This window comes from Rhinolophus sinicus, chromosome 16 (genome assembly GCF_057876585.1).
Source record: "Rhinolophus sinicus isolate RSI-liver-muscle chromosome 16, RSI-T2T, whole genome shotgun sequence".
In the NCBI taxonomy this organism is placed as follows: Eukaryota; Metazoa; Chordata; class Mammalia; order Chiroptera; family Rhinolophidae; genus Rhinolophus; species Rhinolophus sinicus.
The window spans coordinates 12007367-12035067 of record NC_142516.1 but is presented as its reverse complement, the minus strand read 5'-3'; the positions used below and the strand labels follow the sequence as shown (position 1 = coordinate 12035067).

The 27701-nt window shown below is 46.8% G+C and overlaps 1 protein-coding gene across 3 annotated transcripts in view; it reads right to left on the bottom strand.

Moving 5' to 3' along the window:
• The window catches only part of GGTA1 (glycoprotein alpha-galactosyltransferase 1 (inactive)), a 57234-nt gene extending 37360 nt beyond the window's left edge, over nt 1-19874 (bottom strand). Inside the window, exons 1-2 of one of the 3 annotated variants that reach the window (XM_088793494.1) lie at nt 19631-19872; nt 7494-7674 (exon numbers count right to left, since the gene is read on the bottom strand). The gene's annotated coding sequence lies outside the window, so the exon portion shown is untranslated. Of the gene's footprint in view, nt 1-7493; nt 7675-19630 lie in introns of all 3 variants that reach the window. The other 2 variants (XM_019731229.3, XM_019731230.3) reach the window with 2 other exon arrangements.
• Nucleotides 19875-27701: the final 7827 nt, after the last annotated feature.

Sequence of the window (27701 nt, the reverse complement as noted above, 5' to 3'; positions counted from 1 at the left end):
GGTCACTCGCCTCTCAAGCGTGTCCCTAGTCTTCTGAGCAGCTTCATTTTACAGATGAGAAAACTGAGGCACCAAGGAAGGGAAATGACCTATCTAGGCCACGCGGCAATGACATGAGGAGGCCGAGGCTGGCACCCAGGTGTCTGACATCTCTCCAGGACAAGTTGCCTCTTAACCACAACACAGGAAATCGATGAGCTCAGGGAAGGATACAGTCAACGGTCTTCTTGCTGAGGTTCCTTATTTGGGTCCCCCTGAGGAAACCCCAGAAGCCTCCGCCAGGGATGGCCACATTACTTCTCTTCCCTGCTCTCACGGCTCTTGAATGATTTGAGGATGCCATGGTGGGCTTTCCGATGTGGGCATAGAAATGCCACAGGAAAAAGGTGACCCTCCTGTGTGCGCTGAAGTGAAGCATTCAATTCAGAAAGAACGTCCCTCATTCAAGCATAAACATAAAATAGTTCAGAAATGGACTGAAACTCCTAAATATGCGCCCCACTTAGGAAACATCACGCAGGTCTGTCATGAAGAATGTGGTTTGGAAACCCTGACTGGATCCCATCGCCGCGGTCTTCTTCATGTGTTTAGTACCTCGAGCTCTCAGCAGGTATCACCTGTCCTCTTCGTGGCTACTGCATTCCTCACGGAGATGTTGGCAGCTCTAGGGACCTTTCTGTTTCTCCGCTTAGCACGTGGGGCTGAGAGGCGGCTCTGGGGGTTTTCCTCTCTGGGTGTGGTTTCTTGGGACTCACAATGGGAAGCCTGTTCTGTCTGTGAGACCCATTTTGGCTACCACAGCACCCTGCTGAGTTGACGGTAGCACGCTAGGTGCAGAAGGGACTATACTAGCTGGGGTCATTAATGCTCTTCTCCCAAACATTTCCAGCTCTCCGCATTCATGGGAGGATTCTGTTTCCTGGTCCCCTTGTGGTTGGGTAGGGCCACGTGATTAGTCTGACCAATACCAGCCCAAGCATTTCATTGCCAGTGCCAGACCCTCTAGGGCTCTTTCTCTGTGCCATGGAGTACATTCAAGAAGGTCACTGCTCCATCAGCCTGGCTCCTTGAATGAGGAGCACAGCCGCCAGTTGACCCAAAATGTTCATGTTAATTAGAGTAAGAAATAAATCTTTATGGGTTTGGCCCCAAAGATGTAGGGATTGTTTGTTACTGCAGCACAACCTACTCCATCCTGACTGATACACTGCCCATCTCACAGAGTAGGATAGTCTCTAGATATTAGTCTACCCTCTTCCCTTTAAAACCATTACTCTCCTCATTATGAGATCCCTGCATGAGTAGCAGATAGTGAAGTGGAGGCCAGAACATTTCTCCAATGTCCTGTAGAAATGTTTTCTCCTTAAGTCCCAAAGATGGGTGAACATTCAGCCAAATTTGAAAGGAGTAAGAAGGAAGTTGAGAGTGTTATTCTCTACAGCCTTCCTTTCATGTGAAATAAAAAAAACTAGGTCATTTGATAAGAGCACGTGGGGCTAGCAGCTTGAGAACCACCCAGGTTAGGAGCAGATGTCATGAGCACTGGGGGAGAACACTGCCCACGGATGAGGACACAAGGTGCCAAGCAGCACTGTGACCCTGCTGGGGTTGTAACCGAGCCAACTACACTGTCCCACTCACCAGCCCAGGGACAGTGGCAGAGATGGCAATTCACTGGATTCATCTGCAGTTAGGGCCTGACTGGTGAGGGGGATGGGCCAGAAAGTCAAGGACGGGGGTGTGGTTTTAAACGCAATGAGGGACACATGATTTAAGTGGCTGACGGGAGGTGAAGGAGGCGGAGCTCACACCTATAACGTGGATTCTACTATTACCCACATTTTACAGTGAAGGAAACTGAGGCTCAGAGAGGTGATATCTCTTGCCTGCGCTCAGACAGCTATGGTAAGAGCCAGAACTAAGCCAAGTCTAGCTGGCACAAAGGCTTAGCCACCGCATGGTACGCTTCCACCTAGAAACCATTTCACACCCCAGGCCTGTATCAGGCTTCTCTCCTGTGCGTTTAATTACTGATCTCCCATTCCAGATTTTGAACTCCCAACGAGCAGAAGTCTGTACCTTACATAATGATAATAGTAGTAGCAGCAGCAGCAAATGCTAGTTTATTGAATGCTTACAACATACCAGCTCTGTTCTAAGCACTTTACATTCATTATTCAGTTCTCACTAAACTCTGTGCAGTAGGTACCGAGATCATGCCCCTTTTCTAGATGAGGAAGCATCTCAATTTGAGCTGAAATTCAGTTCCTAATATTAATGTTTTAATAACGATAGTTCAATATGACTATCCTCTATAATCCTATTTATTTCCTTTTCTTCCTTCAAAGCACTTTTCCCCCTGGGAAACAATCTCAGCAAGGAGTCTGTCTGTAGGCTTCCTTAGATGCCAAAGGAGTCCACAGCACAGCAAAGGTTAGGAAACCCTGTGGAGGCCGGTGCCACGGTTCCAGACACAGGATTCTGTCCCCTGTCTGTGCCACAGAACCAAGAATTCCCGGCTGGTACAGGATGAGGGACCTTATCCCATCTTCCCAAGGGCGAGCCCATGTATAACATTTGTCATAATACACAAGTTACTTGTTTCCCTAGTTAAAAAACAGTTTTTAACCTGCAGTGTGCTAATTATAAAAGCATCAGTTGTTGATCACAACTTGAGATAACAAGAGGGCTTGCAGCAGCTGCCTCTGGATATGACGCTGGCTGGCCCCCACTCCGGACTCTGCATCCTTGAGAGCCGATTGGCTGACCCCACCCCCTGCCTCAGACTTGCTCTCTTAGCATCTGCACACTGTCTCCATCCAGGTGGTGCTCACATAGTATGTCCTATTGCATATGCTGAAGTTTTATAAGGTAAATTCCAGGCATCCAAACAGATGCACCGAATCCCAAACCAGGCAGAGTCCTTTGGATTTTAGACAACCTGGCCTATTGTAGGACTCAGGGATAGGTACCCGGGGCCAGTGCTCCCTGCCCAGACCAGACAGCTGCCCTCCTTGCCAGCTGGCCAGTGCCAAGACCTGAGCCTCAAGACACCCAGGTGCCAGTCTTGGCACTGCCTCCATGGGCTGTATGACCTCCTGTAAGTTGTTGACTATCTGAGCCTCAGCTTTCTTATCCTCCAAATATGGGGCTGTTCTAGATCCAAGACCAGTTAGTAAACAGCCACAAAGCACCCACTGTGTGCCTGGCACCATGAAGGACTGCAGAGGTTATATAAGCTCTCTAAGGAGCTAACATTCTAGTTGGGGAGCCTGGCCTGGAAGCAATAACTTCTTATAAACAACAGAAAGAAAGAAGTGTGAGTGGAGATGGAAGTCCTGTGTTGTGTCCTGGGGCCACAAAGGAGGGAGTCAGCCATCCTGCACAGGGCGGTGCAGCCCGGCTTCAAAGAAGAGGCTATGTTTGAACAGGGCCTCAAAGGGTGAGTAGGAGTCGCACGGGTGGGGAAGGAAGGGCATCCCAGGGTCGAAGGACAAGCACCTGCAAATGTCGGGAGCTGGAATGGCAAGCCCCCCACAGAGCCCAGTGTGAAGCTGGGGGTTCCAGTCCTGATGTCTCCCCACATCCACTGCTTTGGACCCGGAAGGAAGAGTCCTAGGAACCTGTATTTTTAACAAGTTCCCTAAGCGATTAAGACCTGCGGGCAGGAGGTGCTTTGTGTTGAGGAAAAAAGTGAATGAATGAACACAAAAATGAACTCTGACCTCCGGCAAGTCACTTCCTCTTTCAAGATGTCTACCCTTCTTTAAAGTAACGGTGCTGGATCAGCTTGGGGTTTTCAAACTGTGTTTCGGAGAATCCCAGAATCTCCCCGAAGTCCCTCAGAGAGGAGATGGGAAGGTGAAGAGTTTCTGAGCCCCGGTCCACACTTCTTTAGACCTTCTCTCCTTTTATCTGCTTGCTGTTATGTATTGTGCTTCCATCTGCTCTTTTGTTTGTAGTCAAGTTCCCTTGACTACAAAGAACTTTTAAAACCACTGACTTGGATGACCCCGAAGAATCCCTAAGGAGACATTTTTTAATTCCTTGAGCGCAGGAACCTGTTTTTGTTGAGTATTTCTCAAACAAGCACGAACAGAGCATGAGGCTGTTCACCAAATGCAAGTTATTTACTTTATCATCATAATTTAAAATATTTTGCCGTGGTCCATAAATCAATGAGTGGAGAAAGGAAAGTGGCATGGCAATGCAATGGAATATTATGCAACCTTTGAAAAAACAATGCGGGCGGCCAGTTGGCTCAGTTGGTTAGAGTGCAGTGCTCGTAACACCCAGGTCGCCCATTGGATTCCCACATGGGCCAGTGAGCTGCGCCCTCCACAACTAGAGGGAAAACAACGACTTGATTTGGAGCTGATGGGTCCTGGAAAAACACACTGTTCCCCAATATGCCCCAGTAAAAATTTAAAAGAAAAGAAAAAACAATGTTTTTGAAGAATAGTCAATAAAATGGGAAATGAAGTGAGAAAGTCAGATACAACATTGTACACGGGCTATGATCTCGACTATGGATGTTACACATCAAAATTACTGGACAAGTATGGCAGTGCCTCCAAAAATAAAACATAGAATTACCATAAGACCTAGCAGTCCTACTGCTGGGTATATATCCCAAAGTAGTAAAAGGAGAAATTTGAAAAGGTGTTTGTACACCCATGTCTAAGCAGCATTATTCGCAACAGCCAAAAAAGGTGGAAACCACTCAATGTCCACTAATGAATGAATGGATAAACCAAATGTGGTCTATACATACAATGGGATATTATTCAGCCTTAAAAAGGAAGGAAATTCTGACATATGCTACAACTTGGAAGAATCTTGAAGGTGAAGTAAGCCAGATACAAAAGGACAAATATTGTATAATTCTACTTAGATAAGTTACCTAGTGTAGTCAAATTCATAGAGATAGGAAAGTGTTACAAGTGGTAAATTTTATGTTATATATATTTTACCACACACACACACACACACACACACACACACACAAATACTAGCCAGAACTAGACTCATGTGGTAATAGTGGTGAATTCTATGCAATGAGATTGTGGCAGGATGATTACTTTATCCTTTCGCCTTCTCTGCATTTTCCAAATGTTCTACAATGAGAATGTATATATTACTTTTGAAACTAGACCAAAAAAACCCAACTATTTAATTAAATAAATCTGGTGGTTCTCTGGCACTTTCCAAAACTGCATTGTTGTCTTTTATGTAAATGTAAGCAATACTTTCTGTACTTAATAAAAGGAGCCAAGTTCAAGGATGCCAACTAAAGTATACATCAAACTGCTCAGTCAAACTAAAAGACAGGCAGGGCAGAGCGGTCCTCCTTTCTAAGACTAGTTGTTCTCATCTATATTTAAATATATTTCAAATAAGATGGAACCAAAATAAATCCTCTAATGAGCCTCCCAAGAAGCAGTCTGGCTTGGAAAAGCTCAAACACAAACTGAAGAGAGAAAGAAAACTGCAGAAAAGTGGGGAACAGCCAATGTTTTTTTAGGACATTAACTCACTGAAGCTGGAAAAGTGACTTTGTCAGTGAATTTCTATCCTTTGGTTTCTGGGAAATGTTCTTGTGTAGAATGAATTCAAAACCCAGAAGGGGCCCACTATTTGTATTCACTGCAAATCCATTTCTTCCAATACCTCCCACCCCAGATAAACGTGGAACAAATCTTTAAAGAACATTGGTTTGAAGCGGAGCCAGTGTATCTGCCTGCCGGAGCACCCTATGCCCTAAGCCACATAGACCCACCTTTCCTTGCTCCTGAACCCTCAGCTCTGGGCTGCTTCAAAGAGAGACAGGCTGGAAGGTGGAAGACAGACAGACAGGATGAGGATGCTGTAGCTACCCCTAAGTGTGGCCCCTCACTGGCGATGTGACCTCAGGCGGCATCCTTCGGAGCTTCAGTGTCCTTACCGAACCAATGGGAAGAAGGGTGCGGGCCCCGCAGGGTTGCTGTGAGGGTTAAATGGTGCCGCCTGGAGAATGTGTCCACTGAGATGTTGGACGCATAGTGGGAAGCTCACGAGCTTATTTCCTTATTTCCTAGAAGTTCACTATTCAAGATTCCTAAGTGTCTTGGTGGTGCGCTGGAGGGCATTGGAAAGTACCAAGTGTAGTTTGGATTATAGTAAAACAGGGGGGTGGAGAGAGGATCCGTCAGACCTGGGGCTCAGGGACGGCCCTGGAGGACTGGAGGGAGCCCAGCATCCCATCGCCGGAGCTCCAGCTCCCACATTGATTGGCAAGCACAGGAAGTCTGTATGAAATCTAAGAGCAGGAAGGTGGGCTCCACTTCACAGATGAAGAAACAGAGGCTCAAAGAGGCTAGTTATCATATTCAAAGTCATAGTTAGGAAACAGCCAATTTTAAGGTTTTCTAAAATTTCCTTGGCCTGGGGTGGGATGATATTCCAGTAATTCCAGCTCTGCCACTAACTCCTTAGTTTAGGTAGTTGTTTATCTCTAGTCTCTTTTCTTTAAAAATGTTCTAAAGGAAGGGGTTGGAGAGAAGAAAGATTCTTTGAGGCACTAGTTAGGTTTCCAATCTCTTTGGTTTTCTCATCTATAAAATGAGGCACTTCCTGCCTCAAGACCTTTGCACATGCTCTTTCCTCTGCCTGGGACATCTTCCCAACCCCCACACCCACACCGGCCTCCTTGTTCTTCAGATTTCAGTCTCAGGGTCACTTCCTAAGGGAATCTTCCCCACGTTCTCCTTGTTCGCACCCTCTTCTTTTCCTTATCTGGACACATATGTATGATTCTTTGATTAATACAATCCATGGCATTTGTTGTACGTTGATTGGATAAATGAGTTCTCTTCAGGGCTCTGCCAGAGGCCAGCTCTCTGGTCTTCAGAAAGTACACTCCCATCACCACCCACCTCCACCCAGTTCTCAGGTTCTTGTCTAGGCAACATGGGGAGGCAGGCTGGAGCACCTAATTAGATTTCTGCCAGCTCAGTCTATGATTTTATCATCTCAATAAACAAATTAGTAAAACAAAGTAAACAACCCAAATCAAAACCAAAACCACTATGATTCCAGCACGCTATGTGAGCAGACAGGTTCTGACATGCTCGGGGCCTCAGTTTCCCTACCAACAAAACGAAACACTTAAGCACAATCTTCTAGGTTCTTTCCACCTCCAGCCATTGTAATTCCTGTAAGAAGGCCTCTGTCCTCCCGTTGCCCTTCACCACCAGGTCTCCCTCACTCAGTCCAGGCACACAAACAGGAAATGTAACAGCCAGTTTCTCTGAAGCATGGGCGGGCTGATGGGAGAACAAAGAGTTTCTGAACTTGGCCACTAATGCCGGGACTCCATGCCCAAGACCTTTCTCAAACGTGACAGGAGGACACTGTTCGTACAGGCTGGGCCTCCCACGCAACCTCCATCCTGCTGTATTCACAGAGGGCCCCACCGCGCAGAACCAGCATATTGGCAGTGTCGGGGATGTTACCTTGTGACTGTTAACACTGAAGCTTGGGGGCTGGCCCGGTGGCTCAGGCGGTTGGAGCTCCGTGCTCCTAACTCTGAAGGCTGCCGGTTCGATTCACACATGGGCCAGTGGCTCTCAACCACAAGGTTGCCAGTTCAATTCCTCGAGTCCCACAACGGATGGTGGGCAGCGCCCTCTGCAACTAAGATTGAACACGGCACCTTGAGCTGAGCTGCTGCTGAGCTCCTGGATGGCTCAGTTGGTTGGAGTGCGTCCTCTCAACCACAAGGTTGCCGGTTCAACTCCCGCAAGGGATGGTGGGCTGTGCCCTCCCGCAACTAGCAACAGCAACTGGACCTGGAGCTGAGCTGTGCTCTCCACAACTAAGACTGAAAGGACAACAACTTGAAGCTGAACGGCACCCTCCATAACTAAGATTGAAATGACAACAACTTGACTTGGAAAAAAATCCTAGAAGTACACACTGTTCCCCAATAAAGTCCTGTTCCCCTTCCCCAATAAAATTAAAAAAAAACAAACAAACACTGAAGCTTGACCAAAGGTGGTACGACCCCAACACAGATCCGAGCCAAAGGTGGAGGGCAGGACTCCTGAGCTCCAGCCAAGCCTCGGGTGACCTTATGGAAGCCACCATCCCTCCCTGGGCCTGGGTTTCCCCAGCCGTTGAGTAAGGGAGCTAAATTTGAGGCTCTGCCAGCTTTCTCCTCGCTCTGATGTTTTCTTTCTGAAAGCACCATCTCCTTGCCCACGTCTGAGTCCCAAATTTCTCCTTGACCATGAAGTCCTGGGAGATTTCTTCATCTTTTAGTGCCTTGGTTTCCTCATTTGTAAGACTGGAGTTTCTGAATAATGAACAGGTAGGGCTCCTGGAAAGCTCCCAGAAACGCATCTGGAGTGAGTGAATGCCCAGTAAGCTGCCCCATGTGAGCTGTTATTAATATTACTCTGGTTTCTCACTAAATATTTTTTTCCTATTGATACATCTCTTGGTTTCTAAAAGATTCTCCTGTTGTTCTGGTCTATCTTTGCATGAAGCTCAATAAGTCTCAGCATTTGCCAGCTCTTTTCCCGAGATCTATAATATAGATATGTATGTAAGAGATGTGAAATATATATGATTAGATATAATATCCTGCATGTATTTAAATATAATATATACCTATTTCTCAGTTAAAAACAACAACAAAACGATTACTCTGGTTTCCGCATCACGTCCCTTTCCAGTTTGCCTACCTGTAGAAGGTCAAGTAGAGCCCAGAGAGTTCTGCTGGCCCTGCCCAAGTGCCATCCCTCAGAGAAAACAAATCTGAACCTGTTTGAGCCAAGTATGGCAGGAAATGCAAACTGTAGAGGGAAAGGCAGAAAATGCTATGATGCTGCCCCAGGTTTCCGGGCCCCAGAAGGCCTCCAGCTGTACCCAGGTTCAGTACTAGAGGGTTCTGGCCCATCCCCAGCTTGCCTTGGATGGGATCTTTTGGAAAGGAGAGCAATGAGACACAGAAGAGGCCCAGCCTAGGTTTATCTCTGTTCCTACCTCTGCCCTGAACTGTGCGGGTAAAAAGGAAGCTGGACTCAGTCACCTCAGACCCCAACAGATGATTCTGGTAGGAGTGTGGGCCATTTTAATGGCGGTGTGGGTGGCACAGCCTCCCTCCGCACCTCACTGAGTCCTCCACTCTGATTGCAAAGGGAGAGGACTCAAATACCTGCTCAGCCAGGCCAGCTGCTGTGAGAATGAAAGGAGCCCTCGTGACGTCAGTGAGGGTGGTGTCTACAGAGACAGATGCTATTGTTTGCTCCTCCATGAGGAGGCACAGAAACTGGTAGTGATTTATTTTTGTTGTGTTTGACCAAAGTATGAGTCCACAGAGGATTAGAAATCAAGGAAGGACTGGTCTACCACACTGTCCTAAGAAGCACTGTTCTGCCCTCAAGTGCCAACTCCATTTGGCTCTGGTGGGCTCTGTGTTCAAGGTAGAGTTGTGAGCCCCAATCTTACTGAAACGACTCCCCCACGCAGACCTCCCTTCTTGACCCTAGAGTATGTCAGCCAGCAGCAGATACATCAGACCTCACAATGTTTTCTGCCGCTGAATAGGCAGGGAAGGCCTGGCTGTCTCTCAGCACAGCCCAGAATGCTGGGCAGGGACCAGGCAGGGACCAGGCTTGGACGCTCAGGGAAGTCATTCTGCATTCAGTGTTACAAAGCTGTCCACAGAGAAAAAATATAAAACCTAAGAACCAGTGCACTCGCTTGGACCTTCAAAGATGCTCCGGTGGGAATCTGCTTGGCCACATTGTGTGGAAGGATGGTCTTTATCAGGTATAGAGAGTTCTTCTAACTGAGGAGAACTTTGGTTGGTCTCTGTTCAAACCCTTTTATTTTGCAGATGAAGAAAGAGGTTCAGAAAAAAGTGCACCTTATCACAGAGGCAGGACTTGAACTCTTGAAGGCTCCTTGCTCTACCTACATTCATTCAATCAATCCATGGTTATGGAGGGCTTACTACTACCGTGTTTCCCCGAAAATAACACCTAGCTGGACCATCAGCTCTAATGCGTCTTTTGGAGTGAAAATTAATATAAGACCTGGTATTATATAATATGTTATATTATTATATTATTATATACCTGGTCTTATATTAAAATAAGATTGGGTCTTATATTAATTTTTCTCCAAAAGACACATTAGAGCTGATGGTCCGGCTAGGTCTTATTTTTGGGGAAACACGGTGTGTGCATGGAGTGTTCTAAGCACTGAGGACGTGGTGGTGAACCAAACAGGGAAGTACTCTCACAGAGCTCGCATTTTAGTTGGTAAATAAATAAAATTAATACCTACAATTAAATAATTAATTAAGGAAATAATTTTAGGTGGTGAGAAGGGTTATAGAGCAAATAAAAGACGTTGACATGCTAAGAGTAGACTGGGGTGGGGTGGAGGACGGCTCTTTGTGGATGGCCTATTTGTGCTGGCATCTCTCTGGGGTCCCCAAGGACCTCCCAAGCCAGTAGTATGCTGGAGTTGGCTCATGCTGGCTTGCAAAAGCCGATTGTTAAATTCTCAGGAATTTGGCAAGCAAGTTGTTAAACACAGCCATTATTAAAAATTAAATTATATACACTTACAACTAAATGAATTATATTAAGAACAACGGTAATCATCAAAACTCATCGCTTTGTATTTGTTTTACTACGTGGTGTATGCTTGAGGTTACTGAAATCTATTGTATCTAGACAGAGTGGAAAATGACTAACTGTATGCTCCCAGTTCCTCAAGTGGTGACTCGAAACTGGTTATGGTGGAAATAGTTATATGACGGAAAGTGGCAACTACCACACATCAGAGCTTCCACTTTTCAAAGAGCCGGTAGTGAAAATTTTACCAGCACACCACGGCCTCCAGCTCTAATCCAGCCCTTCTGTGTTTATGGGAGTCTGTGCTCTTCCCGCAATAGGGTGTGGTGGTGCAGCCCAGCTATCCTGAGGACTTGTGTGGGGCTGGAGTCTCCAGTCACGTGGTCGTGAACTTTCTTCTTCCTTTTTTAGTGCTTCCCCACAAGGGGAAGCAAGCCTGAGATCTCTAAACAGATATGTCTGTTCCTGCAAAAGAACTGCTCTCTTTCACACTATCAAGGGTCTATAAGATGGTGATTCATTCGTTTGTTTATTTGTGACAAATGACATCCTACTGTAAGTACCCCAAGGAGGTAAAAATTTAAAGGAACCCTACAGAGAATCTTTTTATAAATGTGTATGGTCACTTCTGAATTCCTCTAGATTTTCACATGTTGGGTTTCCTTCCTTTGAGGGCATAACTGTTCTGACAGCAGCTGAGTGAAGTTGCTATTACTTCTACTACTAATAATAATAGTAGCTGCCGTTTAATAGCACCACATGTCAGGCACTAGACAGTTGGTATAGACTAAAATCTACACCAACTCATTTTACACATGAGAATGTTGAGGTACAGAGGTTCAATAACTTGACCAAGCCTGCCCCTCTGTAAGGTCCTCAGAAGACTTTTCCCTCCTGCAGCTGTGGCCCTGTGACTCTCAGACCTGTGGCACTCTGTAGGATTCTGTGGCACTACAGGATCCCCCATCTCTGGTGGCTTGGGTAGACTTTGTGACTGTGAGCTTGGTGGCAAGAGCCCTCTCCCACCACCAGACCAGGGCAAACCAGGTGCACCTGGAATGCAGGCGTGACCCCCACCCAGCCAGTTAGAGGCTTTACATCTTAAAGAGGTGGCACGAAGGTTTGGATGCTGGTGAAATGTTACAGTAGCTGTAGTGGCAAGCGGCAAGATCTAGAATTAGCTCCTGTGCAAATCCCTGATTGTGTGGTCTATTGCCCAACCTCTACTGGTTCTGGCCAGCTTGGTTTTCCAGCCGTCGCAGGCATACGGTGAGCAACAAAAAAGCCTTCCAATGCATGCTCTTTCTGCCTCAGTGAACTAGAATCTCCATCTGTTGCTCGCAACCATGATTTCTGACCAGAAACCCAACGTATGAAAACACAGAGGACTTCAGAAGTGACCATATACATTTATAAAGATATTCTCGGGGGCACATGGTTGGCTCAGTTGGTTAGAGTGCGAGCTCTGGGCAATGGGGCTGCCGGTTCGATTCCCACATGGGACAGCGAGCTGCACGCTCTGCAACTAGAATGAAATCAATAAGCTGCTGCTCAGCTCCTGGGTGGCCAGATGGCTCAGTTGGTTGGAGCGCGGGCTGTCAACCACAAGGTTGCTGGTTCGACTCCCACAAGGGATGGTGGGCTGTGCACCCTGCAACTAACAACTGGACCTGGAGCTGAGCTGCACCCTCCACAACTAAGATTGAGAGGACAGCAACTTGACTTGGGAAAAGTCCTGGAAGTACACACTGTCCCCCAATAAAGTCCTGTTCCCCTTTCTCAACAAAATCTTAAAAAAAAAAAAAGGGGGGGATATTCTCTGTGGGGTTCCTTTAAATTTTTATCTCTTCAGGGTACTTACAGTAGGATTTGTCGAAAAGAAACAAACAAATAAACGAACCATGACTTCTCTATTTTCACAGCTTCTCATGTGTTACTCAATATACTAACCCCAAATGTTTACTGAGCATTTTCCTGCCAGGGAATGACTTTCTAAGCCCTCATTTAAATTTGTACACAGGAATATTAATTCTCCTTCCCTTTGCACAGCTCTGGCTAATGTGCAAAAATAGAATTTGCTATACAAAATACAGTCTGTAGACAACCACAGATTTAGTTAACCAAGAGCAAACCCAGACCGTCAGTCCCTCCTCTCAAGGAGCATATCCCCCTTAAAGCAAACCCTGCCCCTGATTTTGAAAGGTGTCCTGGCTTTCCCCACAGGTGCCAGACAAGTCCTCTCAGGAACATCTGCCCAGCCACTTAAGGACTCATGGTTTCCCTGAGGGAGGAGGGAAGAGGGCAGCTGTGCTTCTGCACACAGACACTGCCAACCCCAATGTCACCCCTCTGGGCAGCTGGCCCATTGCCCTAGGTCTGTTCCCTCCTCTGCTCCTCTGCGTCTCTCCAGCCACCAGGGCCGTCTGGATTCTGGAACAGACCGGAATGTCTGAATGCTAGGTTTTCACAGCCTCTTCTTTCTGCCTGAAGTTTCCTCTTCATCCTCTAACTCCTATAGGGGTCAGTATAAAGGTCACTGCCTCAGGAAAGCCCTCCATGACCACCTCAGGCCCACAGTCCTTCCCGGCTCTCGCTGTATAATTGGTTGTTTAATGATTGTCTCCCAAGCTGAATCCTAGCTTCCACGTGGGCATGGATTGTGTCTCTGTGCATCGCTGTATCTCAGGTATCTAGCACAGCATATAGCAGGTGCTCAGTAAACTTTGGACGTGTTAATAAGTGACTGAGTGAATTCATGATGGCTCAGTAAATGTTGAATGAATATCTGATTCATACAAGAGTCTCTGGAACAGGTGCCTCTTTGAGAACCACAGTTCCTAGTGCCCGAACTGGCAAGTAGGGGCCAAACACGTGGGGGAAGTCTCTGGGCACAACAGCGGCTTCTCCCTTGTAGGTTTGTAGTTTGAATGTTCATTTCCTATGGGATTGGACTTGTTGTTTAATGGCAGGCATTGCTCAGCGAGCAGTTTGCTAGATCACGGCCTAATGCCATTTGGCTGACGGGGAAACTGAGGCTCCAACAGGTCCCACCGCTGGCAGCACCAGCACCGGTGGGACAAAACCAGCTCACTTTCAGCCCGGAGCTCTTTTCAGTGTTCCACCCCGACACGGGCCAAGTCCAGGGCATTTAAAGCAAGGCTCCCGACCAGGATGGAATCAAACACTTTTATCAAGAACTAATCACAAGACCTGCCCTTTCTCTCCGCAGCCTCTTCTCTTCCAGCTGCTGCTTTTCACTCCCTCTGGCTGACTTCTGTCTGAACAGCACCATGCAGGGGTCCTCTCCTGGGCAGGGCATGGATCTGCGCCCCAGCAACTTCTCTGCAGCTGCCCCCAGCCCCCCTCCACCTCCACTCCCCCGCACCCTGCCCAAGTCTCCAAGCCACATGACATTTGGCATCAAAACGGGGCTCTCATTGGCGAAATTAAAACTCTAAGCCTCAGTTTCCCCACATGTAAAATGGGGGATAATTCCTAGTTTGTAGACCTCACAGGGCTCTTGTGAGGCTCAAGCGAGATGGATCTATGACCTCACTTTTCAAACTGTTGGCTCGTGTAGAGAACACTCATAATAACAATAATTCTATAATTATTTTTTTGTCTCTCTCAGGGTCTTGCTGTGAACCTATAGCCAGCTGGTCTGTCTAACCAACCTATCCTCACCATTCAACTCTCTGACCACATCCTCCTAGAAACACTCTCTTCTTCCTCTGACGTCCCAGACGTGTTCTCTCGGGGCTCTCCTCCTCCATCTCAGATCACTCCATCTCGCAGTCAAGACCTGGCCCCAGTGGCAGCTCCTTGCTTTTCCCTGCCATTCACATCTGCCAAGGACACGTGGTTTCAGAGAGGTGCCACAGGAAGCACATACCCACCACCCAACTTCCCTGTGAATGCTTGCATGGGGTTTCCTGGGTGCTCAAAAGCGTGAGCACCAAGCCTCAGATGCTTACCCTGCTGCCATCACCACCTCTCCTCTATGAAGCTATCTGGCAACAGAAAATTGGCATAATGACCAAAGGAGCCGAGACTGGGCAAGTCCCACAGCCGGGTCTGGATGGCATGCAGCCAAACCCAGGGTCTGGAAAAGCTGAACAGATCAGCTCTGTGGCTAGAGATTTAGATGACATATTTCGATTTCCTCTTTTCAGAACGGAAAGACTTTTAGAAATAATTCTGGATTAAGTATACTAAATGATGACCCCTTTGCTTTCAGTCCATGGATCAAATCTATATCACTCTCTGACTTTCCAAACTAACCCACCTGGCCTCCCGCTCTCAAGAGGGAAGGTAAAGCTCCTGTCAGCATTCCTCTCAGCCTAGGCTAAAGGTGAGGTGATTTGTCCCAGGTCTGAAGGCCGTTAAGGATGCAAACTCAGGCAGTGTGGCCTCCAGAGGCCACACTTACCCACCAGAGTGCGTCAAGTAGAGAGCGCTATGGTCCTGAGCAGTGACCTCTGGCTCCAGCAGCTCACAATCGAGGACAGAAGAAGTGATGACATGCAACAAAATTTAACAGGGGCCGGGTACTGCAGGATGCCCCAGGAGCTGGGGGAGGCAGGAAGTGCCTAGTTCATGGGAGGCACGATGAAGAGATTGGCTTCACAAAGCCAATCTGGGTCTTGAAGGTTGAGTAGGAGTCTATAGGTAGTTTTGGGGAGGAGGTGGGGAGGGCCTTCCAAGCATAGGGGAAAGCCCAGAGGCATAAAACCAGGAGAGGGTTTCCTGAATTGCAGTAGTTCCCAGAGGATGGAGCAGAAATTCTAAGGATATGGTGAGCAGGGTGATGAGAAGTTCAGGGAGCAGTTCACGCCAAGACTTTGGGTGTCACCTAAAGGAATATATGCTTTATCCTGAGGTCAGAGGGGAGCTTTGGAAAGACTGAAAAACACAGTTTGGTGTCTGGAAAGAAGACTTAGGCTGTAGTGACAAGATGTATGGGAGGACACAAGACTGAAGCAGAGAATAGGGAGGGAATAGAGCAGGGGTCCAGGCTGGAGAGGAGTATATCTCAACTAAGCAGGGGCAGTGGGAATGGAAGTGAAAGGGCTATTTGGAGAGTTGGCAAAGAGGTAGGACTGACTGAACTAGGTCATAAATTTGATGGGGGCGGGGGACTGACTCCCAGACAGAGGGACCATATGTGCAAAGATATAGAAATTTGAAAGGGCACTGCCACGCTTGAGGAAAGGAGAACAATTGTACCAAAGACTAGGCTGCGTTATGGGGATTAGTTTGGAGAAATAAGTGGGGACCTTATCAGGAAGTTATTAACAAATATATGTGGTTAATTGGATTATTGTTCCCAAGTCTTATTCCTTATCAATAAGAAGAGTATACATTTCTGCCCCATTGATTTTGGATTTGGTCAAATGACTGGCTTTGACCAGTGGAATGTGGGTAAAAGTAACGATGTGCCAATTTAAAATAAAAGCTTAAAGAGGCAACACATCATATCTCTTCCTCCAGCTCTCACCACAAAAATAACGTGTTTCAGATAGAAGCAACTCCCCACAAAAATAACATGTATCAGATAGAAGCAGCTCCTTCAGACCGGGTACTAGAATGAGAAGGCATGACCAGAATGGAGCAGATCTTCTGTCTGGCTGGCACCTGGAACAGAGCCACAAAAGTTGAGCAGCTGCAATTGCCCTGTAGCTGTCATGTAATGAATAATGAATAAACCTTTGTGGTCATCAGTTAAGACTGGGGGTGGGGGTTGTTTGTTATACAGCATAGCTGCACCAGAAGCCAACTGATACACACTATATGAAATAAAAAGGGAGCAGATGCTGAAGAATTTTACACATTATGATTAGGAGTTGTGCATACAAAGAATTTCGTAGTTGATGAACTTTCTCATCTTCTTTCACTCACATCCAGTCTCAGAGGTGGAGACATCCATCCTTCTTTCAAAGTCAACCCTCCCTGTTCCCTCCTGTTCCTCTAGCACCTTGCTCCATCAGCCATCCATTTCCTCTCCTGCACTGTATCTTTTCCCTAAGCCTGTATCTCACTTGTCTTCTCCATCCTAAAATTCTTTCCTTCCTTCTCTCTTCCTACAACTACAGCTCATTCTTTCTCCTGATATTCTCAAACAAACTTCTTGAAAAAGTTAACTACTCTCACCATCTCTCCTTTTTTCTGTCACCGACCAGCAATCTAGCTTCTCTGCCCTCCATTCCACCAAAACGGCTCTCTGTATATCTCAGACCTTATTTTCCTAAACTGCTCCATACCATTTAGCATGGAACTAAATTCATTATCTTCTCCGCCCTGAACATTCTTCTTTACATATTCTCTTAGCTAGCGGTACCATCATTTATCCAGTGACCCATGACAGAGAGCCAACATGAGATAATGAATTCTGTTCCAGACTTGAGTTGGTAGTGCCTTTGAGACATCCAAGAAGAGATGCCTGTAGGGAGGTAAACATATTAGTTTGGGACCCAAAACACAGATCTGAACAGGAGATAAAGATGATTTTTACATAGGTACCCTTTAAAGCCATGAGCCTGGATGAACTTGCCTACTTTACAGAGTACAAGTACCAGGTCTTTAAATCTCAGACAATACGTAAGATAGCTCTCCTGAGCCAGAAATCCCTATTCCCAAGGTCACAATTTCAACCACCATTTGGTTCCTTCCTTCCCAGGTCATGGTTCTTAGTGGCCTCCGTACCGCCATCTTTGTTCATATTCTGCCCGCTGCTTGTGTTATCTTCTCCAACAACTCTTAAAATTCCATCATAAAACAGAAGGTATAATATACTACTTAATACCCAGGCACTAAAATGGCTAAAAGCAAAGACTGGCAACAGCAAATCTTGTCAAGGATGTGGAATCATCACAAGTCTCATACACTGAGGTGGGAATATAAAATGGTATACACCCTGTGACCCAACAATTTCATTCCTAGGTGAAAACAAATGTCCACAAATAATTCTATAATGACAGCCCGAACTGAGAATAACCCAAATGTACACTAACAAGAGAATAAGTACGCAATTGTGGTATAGCCGTACAATGGAATACTACTCAGCAATAAACAGAACCAGCTACGTGTACACACAACACAGATGAATTTTAAAAACACTATGTCCAATGAAATGAGCCAGACGTCAAAGAGACATACAGCATGATTCCCTTTATGTGAAGTCCAAGAGCAGGCAGAATTCATCAATGGTGATAAAATCAGAATCTGGTTGCCTAGAAGGGCAGAAGGAAATGATTTGGAAATGGGAACTTTCTAGGATGATGCAAATTTTATATTTTATTTTGGGTGGTGGTTACGCAGGTGTAAACGTCTGTCAAAACTTGTTGAACCAAACACTTAAGGTTTGTGGATTTTATTGTACATAAATTATACTTTAAAATTAGAAAAATAAAAGATTTTTAAAGTATCTGTAACAGAAACACTAAAAATAAAACACAGGGCAGAAAACACATTCATTTCCAGTAAAATTACATTTATACTGTGAATACACCTATGTAAGTGCCCAGTCCCCCACTTAATACTGCCTCCCTTTCAGCCATTCTCCCTGTACCTTGTCACCATCTGAAAGAAGGGGGGGTCAGACCCTGTCCCCTAGGCTCCCTCCCCCACCATGTTGTCCCTTCAGCCAGGATCCTAGCTGCAGTTTGAAATCTCCTGGCCCAGGTTAAACCCGAGGGACACTTTCACTCTTTCTGCTCTGCCTTATTCAGTCACTGAGCACCTGTTACTTGTAACAATAAGTGGGACCTGCACCTGCCCCCCCATCTGGTAGGGGAGGCAAAGAACACCCAGAGATAACACCAAACAAGATAGAAAGTGCTTAGTACAGCTGAAGAAGCACAGGACTAAACAGAATAACCATATCCTATTACCTCCTCCCCAGACCCAAACACAGGAGCCCCTCCACCCTTCCTTACTCAGAGCGGTATCCTTTTTCCTAGTTTTGGAAACTGAGGCTCTCTCTGGGAAAGCTTCTCCCACCTAAAATAGGAGGCAAGGCTAGGGCTCCCTCCCATCCTCCCTGCATGTCCTGCCTCCTGAGACACACCTATTTCCAGGTGAATGAAGGAAGCAACGAGGCCTGCTCAGGAGACAGAGGAGGGCAAAAGACAAGCGAAACCACAAAAGCAGCCGCCAGGGTCAGGGTTCCGTCCTGGGGGAAGAGCCGCGCTGACACTCTCCGAGCGGTTCTCCTGGTCCTCGCCGGCCAGCGGGAAGGTTGGGGAATCTCAAGCCGCTCTACTTTCTCTCCCCGCGCGCTGACATTTTTTTTTCATTTTACTCTCTTGGACGCCTTTCAAGAGTTTGTGCAATCATTCTGTTTAGCTGTTTTCTGCCATTTTCAAACGTGGGGTGGTGTCCCTCTCGGGTGGGAACGAGGTGATTTGAGGAGTTGAGGGGACCCTTTGACCACCTATCACCCCAATGCAGCAGGCCCTTTTGCTGCCAAAGTTACAAAGTCCTCAACTTTCCGCATGCCGGGTTTTTGGCTTGGTCCTCCGCTCTGCGAACTCTCTGACCTCTCTTCCCGTACCCCCGTGCTCAGGAGATCATGTGCGCCCCTCACTCTACCCGCCCAGGCTCCCCCTTCCCAGAGGCATGCTCTTCCCATCTTGCCCCACAAACTGAGTCCTTCTCTACGTCCAGACTTCCTCGGTGGTCCTAACCGAGCCCCCTGAGCCTCCCCTCTCCCGCCTCCTCCCCGCGGACCCGGTGCGGAGACCTCGGCCCGCAGCCCCTCAGACCCGAGTCTGGAAGGCTGGGCAGAGGCAGGGACAGGGATAGGATGGGGACAGGGATGGAGTCTCCGATTTGGCAGGCAGAGACGAGAACAAAAGCAGGGACATAGGGCAGAAAGCGGGCAGGGCCAGAGCGGTGGCCCGCTCCTCTCCGCCTGCAGCTTCAGCCCGCAGCCCCTAGGCCCGGCCCGGCTCGCGGTTTGGACTGGGGGGAGGGCTCGGGCGGCGCCCCGCGGGACCCACCTGATCCGCAGAAGCTGGGCTCACTCAGGGCTGGACTTCGCCTCCGCTCCCGGCCTCCGCGGCGCCCTCGGCTGTCGGAACTGCGGTCGCGCCGCCTCCGCCTGAGCCCCGCGGGGTGTGCCTCCTGCGCTCCGGCCGGCTGCCGGGCGCTCCACGGGAGTAGCGGGCAGAGCGCAGCGAGCAGGGGCGCGAGTGAGCGGCGAGCGCTCAGCTGCAGGCGGCGCGCTCCCGGCTCCGCGCTGCCCGCGGCTGTTTATGCAAAGCGGGTCCCGCCCCGGACAAGGACAGCTAGGAGGCTGGCCGCGCCCCGGCGCGAGTGCGGGTGCGTGCGTGTGGTGGCCGGGAGGCCGAGGGGTGTTTGTTTCATTTCACTAAAGTAGAAAAAAGCCTGAAACCAGCAAAAAAAAAAAAAAAAAGAAAAGAAAAAGAAAGAAAAGAAAATCCCTGGTGACGGTGGCTGGGCCTCTTTGCCATCTCCGGCCTGCACGTGGCGGGCGTGGGGGAGGGGACCGGGAGTCAGAGGGTGGAGGGGGGTCTGTCACCCTGCACTGCAGGGAGGGGCCTCAGCGCCCTGGCGCACCGCCTCACGCGGGGGAAGTGGAGCGCCTGGGAGGTCCGAGCTACCATTTGTTTCCTGGGGAAGGAAGAGCGCAGATGTAGACAGGGACAGGCCGGCGGGTTCGAGCGGCTCTTGCCAGAATCCCCCAAGTCCTGAGCTCCGAAAGTGAGGGGCTGATCCTTGAACACCTTGTGCGGGTCCTGCTTGTTCACAGACTTAGTGATCTGTGAGCGCAGAGTGTCTCAAACGGGGCTCTCCACATCGCCTGGGGTTCTCCACTAGAATTGTTTACAAGGGGAACAACAACGACAAAAAATCTGTTTCAGAGTTTGTGCTGCTGCGCCAGTATGACAGCGATTCACTTCTGGTGAGTTGATGTCGGCACATCCGGCTGCCCTCACTTACCCTGTGAGGACAACAGTCGTCTCACTCCCAGCCTCGCGCTCAGGACCATCTATTTTACCAGTGGAAATTCAAAAGTTCCTTTTGACGGGATCGTTTGCCATTGAACATCAATTTCAGAGATTAGGAGATTAGCTTCTTAAATATTTTAGTACACTGGAACTGTAACAAATTACAGTTCCATGAAAGTGACACAGAGCATGGACCTGATGTATAATTTTAACTGTTTCGTGCTAAGGAGAAAAGAACAGAGGCCTGACTGAATACTTGAAGGACGCACAGAGGCTGCAGGCGGCCCAGGTGTCCTCTTGGCTGGTATTTGGGAGGCTGAAGTTTCCTGAGGGATCCAGGGGAGTAGAGTGGTGGGAGAATCAATCCTTAGGGCCTCACAGTACCTCAGGAATGAGGAGTTCCACAGCGATCAGCTCGGTGGGGCCTTTGCTAAGGCATAAACTGTGCCATTATTGTCTTTGGTGAACACACTTGTAGTGGTTCGTTAGTAGTATCACGGTATATATTCAATGAGTGAGATTCTACTAAAGTGTATTGGTTCCCATTTTTAATTACTGCATTTGCGAATGCATTGTTTAGATTGCTCAGCACATCAAACTGGATGACAAACGAGTTTGTGTGTGTGTGTTTGTTTGTTTAAGGAAACTATGACTAGCTCTGATAGTACCTCAACTGATGGCTCATTATTTTCAAAATCAAATATGATGACTGTGGATGAAAAAGGGGCTGCATATGAAACCTGACAAGGTCAGGAGAGGCCAGCATGGCAGGCCTTACAAACTCAGAGACCAAAAGTAACCACATCAAATGATCTGAACACAAAAGTTCATAACTAGAAAGCGGGTTATGGCCAGTAGTCACATCCTAGGCCCGTAACTTCTTTAACAAAGGTCAGCCTTTACCTTAAGTGAGCTTATCTATTGTTTGTTCTTTTCATTTAAGATAATATATCTTTGAAATGTCAGAATAATCTCCTTTCCCAGAACCCCTCAGGGCTCACCCACATGTGAGAGAGATACCACAGAACACCTCACTGTTATCTTGTTGCCCAAATGCCATCTTTGTGTGCTGTAAACGTTAATTATTAACTATCCTGCAATTGTCGTCAGTTTGGCTCAAATAAACTCGTAAAAATTCTCTACAGGCTTGGACATTTCTTATGTTGATATGGTGGAGGAAACGAAACATGTAAAAATATTCCTCTGCTCCTTTTAAACCTGATGTCAGGGGCTTGATTTCAACAACAAATTTTCAGTCGTATTAATTTGGATTTTATTGGTTTTCTGGTTGGGTTTGCATTCGATTTATTTGAGTGTCATGGTTGGTTTATAGAGCTATGAGCGTGAGGACTTCACGTTTGACTTTAGACTTACACCTATTTCAATAATAATAAAATAAAAATAATTTAAGTCAACACTGTGAGTCTCGAAGTTTTTTTGTTTTGTTTTGTTTTGAGAGGAGCCGTGACATTCTCAAAATCTAGCAATTCTGCTGGCAATGTCTGAGCTAGAAAACACCTTAAAAGATTATATACTTTGGTTTGGGGTCAGGAGTTAAAGGTTTCAGGCCTTAAATAAGTCATTCTTCTCCTCTGAGACTCATTTCCTCATATGCAAAATGGGGGGAAAAGAACTAGTTTGGGGCAGAAGTAAAATCAGAAAGCGATAACTGTTGGGGTAGCTGGTAAGCTCAGTTGGTTAGATCCCGGGGCTGATAGCACCAAGGTTGATGGTTTGATCCCCACATGAACCATTGTGAGCTGCTCCCTCCTTGAGGAAAAAAAGACAAGCTTCGTTGAAAATAAGAGATAACTGTTGGTGAAAGGAATTTGGAGCCTGCAGGAGCATCACAAGAGTGTGAGGCTGAATATCCATGAAGAGGACAGGCAGATCAGTAGCTCTGATCACTGGGCAGGCTTCGTTCCGGAGCCTCAGACATACCTGAGCTCACTTAATCCTCAGCACACCCTCATCGCATTCCCATTTTCAGGGAAGGAAAGCCAAGGCACAGGCAAGTAACTGTTGACCATCTCTCTAGGTACGGCCAAAGTGCTCTGCGGCCAGAACTTCCTCCTGCTACCTCTTTCTTCCTTTTAACAAATATTTATTGCAACCCTGTCCTGTTCTTCCAGCTAAGGACATGAAGGCAAACAAGCGAGACAGCATGGAAGAGTCTGAAGCCCAGACATTAAACCAAGAGCCACCTAATTAATGATTTCAGGACAATGGATCAGGGCTCTGAGGGAGACACACAGGGTGCAGAGGACCCTGCGATGGAAAGAAGGAGTTCTCTAGGTGAAATGTTGGGAGAGAGCGACTCAAGCAGAGCCATGTACAAAAGCCTTGAGGTGGAGGGAAAAGAGCGGTGGGTGTGAGCACGTGAGCGTACTGGGAAGCTGCGACATCATAAAGACGGCAATTCTCTTCAAATCAGCCTACAAGTTCAAAACAAAGCCCAACAGAGATTTTGTGGAACTTGATGAGCTACTCCTAAAATTCATATGAAAGAACAATTTAATGAAGATGGTTTTGACAAAGGAGGGAGGGGGGAGTTGGGCACTTGTTCAACCAGACATCACCATGTACAGCAGAGGGAATATAGTCAATAATATTGTGAGAGTGTGATACAGTGTCTGATGGTTGCTGGATTTACGTTGATCACTTCTTTAGTGCATGACTGTGGTATACACCTGACACTAGTATAATATTGTGTTAGCTACATTCTAATAAAAATCTTAAAAAAAAAAAAAAAAAAAAAAAAAAGAAACCATACCATGAAGCTCTGGAATAGCTAAGTGTTTATTTAAACACACATGCACACACGCACACAGCACTGATACCGAAAAACATGGGTAAATTTTTACTATATTACAATATAAAACATGTGGGAAAGATATTGCAACAAATTAATAGACACATCAGAGATTAGGAGAAGATATTTGCAACCTAAATAACTAACAAAGGATTGTTATCTAGAATATGCAAAGAACTCCTGCAAACACACAGGAAAAGACAAATATTCTTTTTTACACCTGACTCAAGTCCTAGGTGAAATGTTATTAGGTCAGGGTCCCTGTATGTCCCCTTCATGGCACTTATCATAACTGTCTGGATATAACTTTTTGTTTAGCAACATGTTCCAGAAGTCAGTGGTCACGTCTGTCTTATCACGTTACATCCCTAGTACATACCTGGCACTGGCACACAAGAGACATGCAATGTGCATGTATTGACCAAATGAAGACGTGAGTGTGGAAGGGTGAAATTTGGTAAGTCAGTAACGTGATTAGACTTAGCTATTACAGTTTGATTCCCCGCAAAGCCCGCTATCCAGCCACCTGCAATTGAACCTAGCCACTTTGCAGTTAGATCTGCTCTGATATTCAGCTATTTCTCTTTGTTTCTCCCCTCACTGATTTACTGAAGAACTCTGTTTTATTACGTTTCTCAAGGCTACCCATATCTCATCAGTCCATTTAATCAACAGAGTCCTAACCTGGAAAGAGCAATTTCTTAAGCCTCAAGCTCCCAGGCACAGAAACACACATAAAGCCCCAGGCCTCTGAGGTCCAGTCCGGAGTCCAGAGATAACATTATTTTCAAACAGTCCAGACCCCAGGAAGGATGTCCGCCCTCCTCAGACCTGCCTGACCAACGCCCCCTTTCCTTTGTTCTTCTTGTATACCTATAAAACCTTCTGACCGGTCTAGGAACCCGGAGATGGGCTTTGGACAGGAGTCCGCCATCCTCCCAAAATGCCGGCATTCTGCATACACCGTTTTCTTTCCACCAACACTGTCTCTTGATTTTTAACTTTTTCAAGCGCAGGCAGCTGGACCTTAGCATGGTATAAGGTGCATAGACGGATGAAGAACAGGTAGTAAGATTCCTTATATGCCTGCCTTATCTAGACAGTGAGCCAACCTCCGTCCTCAGGCCGCGTCTTCCTCTCTGACCAACGTCCCGTTCTTCCTCAGATTCTCCCTCTCAGAAACACTTCAGTGAGGCAGAGTTTGGAAGGCAAATCCAGAAGATTCTTAGCAGGGAAAATTGCTACCTTGAGACCTCGGTGCGGAAGAGAAATGTCAATAAATGTGGGGTGGGGTGGACAAGTTTCCCAGAATTTGATAAGGCCTTTCCACAAAAAGGTGAAACTTGCCCTAGAACTGGGTGAGAGGGCCAGTGACACACCTCGATTTACAGGATTTATGGATGAGGAAATGAAATTCAGACGGGGGATTGACTTCCTTAAAATCACAAATTAGGAATTTTTAGAGCTGGGTTTCATTCACTCCTAACTCTCTCACGTGGTTCTTAGCCCTAGACGGGTAGGGAAACCCCTGGTTCCAGAGTGGGATGGTGCTTTACAGTAGCTACTGGAAGTGGTAGAGTTAGTCAGGGAAAGCAGAAGGTGAATGTAAGAGCCGAGTCTTGGAGGAAGTGGGGGTGAGCAGAGAGCACCTGGGATGAGGCTGCAGGCAGGGGAGCTGCCCATGCAGACACAGAGGCCAGATGGGAAGACAAGGTCCACCCAGCAGGAGAGCATTGGGCCGTCAGCTCTGGGACTCAAGGGCCCAAGCTGGAGTCAGAGAGGCTTTGAAGGGGGTAGGACCAGGGATTGGCATTTTGTCCTTCCCATAAGAAGGGGGCCTCTGGAGGATCCCCAGGAAGGGAGGGTGGCATGATGGAGGTTGTGTTTGAAGGGATTACTCCCACCTCTGCTGTCACGGTCACCACTGAAACATGAAGTCTGTGGATAAAAAAAAAGGGGGGGGGGGGTTCTATGAAAAGTACCCTCACAGGGTGATGTAATCATAAATTCCTGACTGGGCAGGTCATGGTGGGTAGTCACGCCCCAGGAATATAACTTCTTTAGTAAAAGATTTCTCTTTGCCTTAAGCAAGCCCTGTTCATTGTTTCTGTGCACGTAGGGTTACACACCTTTGAAATAAGGGTAACCACCCTCAAGAGAGCACAAAACCTTGTTAACTATCCTGTAATCCAGTCTCCACCTTGCTTTCTCCCACCCTCACGTCGTCTTCCTTAAGTTCCCTCCTTAATTTCAAATGCATAAAAGAAACTGCAAAACTGTCATTTTCTGAAGCATTTGAGATCTTGCTCCCTGGCATATGTCATCAGTTTGGCTCAGATAAACTCATAAAAATTTTCTACAGGTTTGGACATTTCTTACATTGATGGAAAGAAGGAAGGGAGGAAGGGAGGTAGGCAGGTAGAGAGGAAGGAAGAAAGGAAGGAGGGAGGGAGGAAGGGAGGAAGGAAGGAAGGAGGGAAAGGCTTTCTGACTTGGGACTGCCATCAGATGATTGCTTTCCTTCCAGCTTGACAGTAAATAAGATGAGAGGAATTAACAAGCCCAGGACACAGGAAGCTGACTTGGCTCTTTGGAGGCCCATCAACTTCTCTGTCTTTTATTGAACCAAAGAAATGCCGTTAAAAGTCATTTCCCGGGAAGAAAATATCTTTTTACTTGATTTTTGTACTTGGAAGTCATTTGTTTTCTAATAACATTAAATTCCACCTCTGTCATTTACATAGATCTCGTTTTAAAAGGCAGAAACAGAAAGCCAAGTATTTTAAAGCTGTTGGGGTTGGGTTCATTTTAACTGTCAGTGTTCCCAGGGCCAAAGAATTTTACCAGATGAAATAAAATTTTACCTGTGCAACCAAACTTAAAAAGTAACATTCCACAGTTTTAAAAGTGTTCTCCGCTTAACCTTTGAAAAAAGGTTATAGAGATAAGAGGGGAGGAATGGGAGGGAAACTTTCATTGTAAACTGTTCTTTTTCTTTTGTATTCTTATTCCTTGCAATGTCTTGTCTGTTTTTAAAATTAAATACAAAAATAAAAACACAACTGAAAAACATTAAATGCGCTGGGTCTTCTCAAGAGTTCAAATGCTATCTTCTGGGCATTGGAAGTAAAATTTGTCCTAGAACAAGCCTGGGATCAGCCTGGGGTCCAGTCCTATCCCTGCAGTTCCACAAGTTGTGTGACCTGGAGAGGAATAAAAACCACTTAACCTCTCTGAGCCTCAGTTTTGTCATCTTTACAATGGGGATAATTATTTTTACCTCCCAGGAATTTGTGAAGACTTAAAAAATGAGATAGTGTGTGTTCTTTTAGGCACCAAATAAGTGTGAGTTCCTATCAATTATGTAAAGAGATCCTTTGAATTCTTCAGTCACTACACCCTGCAGGAATGGGGTCCCCCCATCTCCAATTGTGCTGTTCCCTCTGCATGTTCCTCAGTTAATCCCTCCTCATCCTGCAGAATTCAGCCATGACACAACCCAGCTTCCTGGTCTCTCACCTCCTACCACTCTTCCCTGCCCCTGTGCTCCAGCCACATTGTCCTTCATGCTGTCCTTCAAAGAGATCAAGCACAATCCAAACGTGGGCCTTTGCACCTGCTGTTCCCTCTGCCTGGGAGCACCCCCTCCTACCCAGTCACTTCTCCATTTATTGTAAGCATGTACTTCTTAGATAGTTTTTTGTGAAAAACAAAACAAAACAACTTCTTTAACTAAGAAAGTCTATTTAAAAAATATCTCCTGGCTTACCATCTATGGGGCTGTCAAAAAAACACGTGCCAGGAGCCTGGTTTGTTTTTCTGCTTTGTGACCCTGCTGAGAGGTCCCAGCTCGGAGGTTCTGTGCCTGGGTCTAGGTATCCGCCATCAGGCAGTCTCATAGCTCCTTGTTGCTTCATCTTCTATCTTACCACCCATCGTGCCTGCAGGCTCACACACCTAGCTCCTTAGAGGAGTCCCACATGCAAGCCCTATGTCACCACCACATTACTGAAGGCTGATGTCACAGACTGGAGGACCCCAGAGTTATCGGTAACAGCCTCAGCAAAGAGAGAAAGGACTGAATTCTAACAAAGCTGGGCCCCCATCTTGGCTTGACTATTGCTAGCTGAGCTCATTGGGCAAGATGCTGCCCCTTTTAGAACCGCAGTCTCTTTATTTGTATAAGGAGGAATCCCACCTCACAGGGTCCAGTGAGATGAAGTATGTGAGGCACCTGGTGGTGTATGAGACCTATGATTATTATCACGACACAGAGGAATGGATCTC